Source organism: Zingiber officinale, chromosome 10A, assembly GCF_018446385.1.
Source record: "Zingiber officinale cultivar Zhangliang chromosome 10A, Zo_v1.1, whole genome shotgun sequence".
NCBI classification, from domain to species: domain Eukaryota; kingdom Viridiplantae; phylum Streptophyta; class Magnoliopsida; order Zingiberales; family Zingiberaceae; genus Zingiber; species Zingiber officinale.
Genome location: NC_056004.1, coordinates 87945293 through 87948248, shown reverse-complemented (window position 1 = coordinate 87948248; position 2956 = coordinate 87945293). Strand labels below are relative to the sequence as shown.

The 2956-nt window shown below is 36.9% G+C and overlaps 1 non-coding gene across 1 annotated transcript; it reads right to left on the bottom strand.

Annotated features, from left to right (window-relative positions):
* Nucleotides 1-670: 670 nt before the first annotated feature.
* Nucleotides 671-777, bottom strand: LOC122028336. Its single transcript, XR_006124740.1, has one exon. It is a non-coding gene; the product is annotated as a small nucleolar RNA R71 (small nucleolar RNA).
* Nucleotides 778-2956: the final 2179 nt, after the last annotated feature.

Below are 2956 nucleotides of genomic sequence, written 5' to 3'. Positions count from 1 at the left end.
ACATAGTTGTAACTAGCCTTAGAAATTCTGTTTTCACAATCCTACCTTTTATTTCTGTTTACTTTTCCTGCAATTTAACTTATTGTAATTCAAATTCTGTATTTTATATTTTTAGCATTTTGATCTAGTTTATTTTTCAAGTAAAAAGAAATGCTAAAAAAAAAACTTGAGATCTTGTTCTTGTATGCGTAGATCTAACTTTGCAGGAAATCTATTACCTCTTGATCCAGAGATTGATAGAACTTTTTATAGAAGGAAGATTTTGCAAAGAAATCAAGAAGAACAAGAACACTCTAAGATGACAAACAAACCATTGAAAGATTATGTAGCACCCTATACTAGAGGGCTTCGTTCTAGTATTACAAGACCATCTATTGAAGCTAATAATTTTGAGATCAAGGTTGCAATAATCACTATGGTGCAACAAAATAAATTTGGAGCCGGACCACACGAAGATCCTAATCAACATCTTGAAATTTTCTACGAAATCTGTAGCACAATGAAGATGAACGGTGTTCCATCCGAAGCAGTGAGATTATTATTATTTGAGTTTTCTTTAAGAGATAGAGCAAAATAATGGTTGAATTCTTTACCAACTAATAGCATAACCACTTGGGAGCAATGTGATCAACAGTTCCTTGATAAATTCTATTCTCCAAGTAAGACCGCTCATATGAGAAATCTAATTGCAAGCTTCAGACAATCAGACTTGGAATCTTTATTTGAAGCATGAGATAGATACAACAATATGCTCAAACAATGTCCACATCATGGATTAGAAAAATCATTGGTTCTACATACTTTTTATAATGACATCAACTATTATACAAAGGCGTCTCTAGATTCTGCAGCTAGAGGGGCACTTATGAATAAAAGTTTAGATGAGACCGAGGATATAATTCAGAGTGTAGCGCAAAACCATCACCAATGGGCAACAGAATGAAGTGGAGGCTATTCTTATGCACCACCAGCTAAAGCGTCAAGAAAATTTGATATAGATGAAATTACTTTGATGTCTTCAAAACTGGATGCTCTCACTAAAAAGCTAGAAAATATGGGTACAAATTCTAGCACGGTAAATGCCATAATATGTGTTTGTGAAACTTGTGGAAGCTTAGATTATTCTCAAGACTCATGTCCTTTAGGATCTATTTCTACACAAATTAATCGAATAGAGCAGTGTGATGCTATCATGAGTTACAATCAGAAATAGAATAATCTATACTCCAACACATACAACCTGTAGGACTGTTGCGGCCGGCTAGAAGGGGGGTTGAATAGCCCTGTAAAAATAAAATACAACCCTTCCTGACTTTTCAAACTAACACTTGCATATAAAATAGAAAATCAATAAATCAAAACAGAAAAAGACGAGGCACCAGATGTTTACTTGGTTACAACCGGGGAGATTGTCAATCCAAGGAAAATGATCGCACTACTATCTCCTTCAGGCGGAGAAGCCTCTTTTACAGCAATGTAAGTACAGAAAGAAAGAAGCTAATCTAAACAGTGAAAGCGCAGAAGCATTGTTACAATTTCTGAACTGATTGAAAAGCTTCTGGATCAAGGCTATATTTATAGCCTTGGTCGGGGCACCTGGAAGGGGTTCCGGGCGCCCTGGGGGGATAAAACTTTATCCCTCAACGTTCAGATCGCGTTTGACGTGATCTGGTAAACAAACCAGGTCCGGGCGCCCCGGGCTGCTCCGGACGCCCGGAATGGTTCTGGGCGCCCCGGAGCCTAAAGTCAATAGATGTTGACTTTTTCATCTAGGGACCACTGCTCCGGTTCAGTTCGCCTCGGTTTGGGTCTTCAACTCCGGATCCGCTTGCTTGGGTGATTTCTGCCATCTGGAAAAGGGCTCATCCAAACTCAACTTCCGGTCTTCTCGAGCAGGCTTCCCTCCGGCTTCTCATCCCTCAAAATCGCCGCGTGTTTCCTTCTCGTCCGCCCGCGAACTCATCCGCAGTCTTCGTCCCTCGGACGCACCGCGTGCCGTCCTTCTCGCTAGCTGCGTCTCTTGCTCCTTGAGCAGTCTTCCGCTCCGGCTTTCGTCCCTCGGAACCACCGCACGCTTCCTTCTCGTCCGCCGGTGTACTCTTCCGCAGCGCCTTGTCCCTCGGACGCACTGCATGCCGTCCTTCTCGTTAGCTGCGTCTTCCACTTGACTATCTGTGCTCCTAAACTCCTGCACACTTAGACACCAGGTTAGAAACACACAAGACCTAACTCAACTTGTTGATCATACCAAAACAACCTTGGGGTTCCAACAATCTCCTCCTTTTTGGTGTGAGCAACCCAAGTTAAGCTAGGGTAAACATAGACATAAAATAAACTTAACTAAATTTGTAATTAAGTGCAAAAATAAAATAAGTTAAATTTTGGTCTACCTCCCCCTAGACTTATACTTTTCCTTCTCCCCTTTGATCAAAAAAAAAAAAAATGGGGTTCCAAGTAAAATAATCTAAGGGTTAAAGACTTTGAAAAAATATTTCTAAAAAAGTTCTAAGTTTAAGAAAAATATGAAAATTTTCTAAGTAATTTAAGCAGAAATTTCTAGTTTCAGGAAAAAGTTTTTAACTTAGGAAAAAAAAATGATTTTTGAGAGTTTTTCAAAAAAATTCTAAGTAAAAATATTTTTGAGATAAATTTTAAAAAAAAATCTAACTTAAATCTTTGAGAATTTGTAAGTTAAAAATATTTTTAAAAAATTTCTAAGTAAAAAAATTCTAACTTAGGAAAAAATATCTTCTAAAAATTTTTCTAAGTATAAAAGAGAAGTTTTCTAAGAAAGAAAAAACACTCAAGAATTTTTCTAAAAAATTTTTTAAGACTTTGAAAAAATTCTTCTTTTTTTGGGAAAAAATGTTCGAAAAACTCTAAAAGCATTAATTAATTCTAATATTAATGCTTTATTAGTAAGTTAATTAAATATTTATTTCAATATTTTAGCTTC